This window comes from Cynara cardunculus, unplaced genomic scaffold (genome assembly GCF_001531365.2).
Source record: "Cynara cardunculus var. scolymus isolate 2C unplaced genomic scaffold, CcrdV1 Un_Scaffold_911, whole genome shotgun sequence".
Classification (NCBI taxonomy): Eukaryota; Viridiplantae; Streptophyta; class Magnoliopsida; order Asterales; family Asteraceae; genus Cynara; species Cynara cardunculus.
In genome coordinates, this window is record NW_020200645.1 from 5,607 (window position 1) to 7,517 (window position 1,911).

The following is a 1,911-nucleotide window of genomic DNA, read 5'->3' on the forward strand; positions in this document are numbered from 1 at the left end:
GGGTTGAATAAGTCCTAAGTCCAAATTTGTCCACTTTTGTTCCGTAATGTTATCCATAGTCCAAATATACATAATGTCCATATGCTCATTAAAGAAGTAATTTTATGCCGAAAATGATGCTATAGCCCGATAAGGATCAAATCTTTACAATTTCAACCAAAACCAGAATTCTTGATTCTGGACAGGAACTTAAGATACAAAAGATGGTCAAATAAAGAGTCTTCCAAAATGAATTAAATTCCCATATTTTTATATGGTTTAAACGTTTGAGTTATAGTCAGCCTGACCAAATTTCATGAATATTGGATAAGATATGGTGCTTCAAATAAATCATGCAATGCGACTTATCACAACTGAAATGGCAGATTGCACCATGTTAGTAAAATAGTCATAACAATAGTTCTACTAGGTGTTCTGCCAAGATTCAAGTTGGATTAGAAACCTAACACATATACGAAACTTTTGAACTAAAAATCACTCATTTTGGATGAGTTGAGAGAAAGATATGGTACCTTAAAGTCACATGCACACATCTGCCATCAACTGACAGATTGCACACTTAACTTATAAAACTCGGTTCATGCCTCAAAACATCATATTTTCGAGTCATACTAGATTCAAATGAACCCTAACACACAAAAGAAAGTTTTAGAAGAATAATCATGCATTAAGAACAAATGAGCAGAAAGGTATTAACATGCAAATAAAGGTTACCTACTGGTGGTTTCACATTTTACATACCTATAGAGATTAGGGTGTTTGGAGATCAACACTCCATAATATTATGTGATTCCACTTGGATATAAAAGACAATCCATAAATATAACTCTCAAAAGAAGATTCATCCTTTTTCATTGAGTTATGAGAGAGATATGGTCATTAGAACATGCATAAACAAATCTGTCAGATTCGGACAGATTGCATGCCTATTTTATTTTGAGTAGTTAACACCTCAAATTGCCATATTTTTGAATKAAATCAGTGGCATTGTAAAGCTATCTCATTAAACTAACCTCTAGAAGAAAAATCAACAATTTTGGATGGTTAACCAGAAAGTTATGACCATTCAAAGTAGGATTTACCTACTGGAAAATCTCATATGCATAGATATGATGTTTTGAGCATTTGGGGGGTCAAAACTCAATGATCAATGCAACCCCAACTCAGTAAACAAACTTTTAAAAGTGACCTCATAACGTTTGAACAAGCCATTCAAAGATATAGACGTTTTTTACACATGCACAAAATCCGACAGCACCTAAAAATGCCATTTTTAAGAAATAAACCACATAAAATCATGATTTCTTCCTACCTTTTTGAGTTCTAAAGTTCGGGTCATAGATTACCACCATCATATAACCTTTTTACAAGTTTTTGGTGTATAATCTCTCCTTAAAACTCAAAATTCTCGGAGCTTAAAAGAAAGTAGAAGAAGTATGCATATAAGTGGGTTTTTCTCCCCAAAACTTGCAAGAAAAGATAGAGGGATGCATGCATTACCTTGTTTGATGATGAAATGAATGTTGTAACTTAAAAATCTTGGCAAAATGATGAATATAGATGGAGAAATTTTCTGGAATGAATGAAGGAAGATGAAGGTAGCTCTTGGGTTTTCTAGGGAGAGAATGAGAGGGTTTTGAAATTTGAAATGAGAGGCATGGGGGAATGAAGCTAATTGATGTTATCAAGAAGGAATATTGGGGGGGGATTTGAGGGAGGGAGGGCCGGCCACATGGCCACCCAACCTCAAAAATGTTAATTTTTTTAAATTTTTTTTTATAAAGCTAAATCCAAAATGCACAAATGCCCAATTTCTCACTTTTGGTATTTTTCTTCACTTCTAAAAACCCACGATGTCTAAATTTATTTAAATTGAAAGGTTTTATATTTAAAACACTAAAACTTAGAATT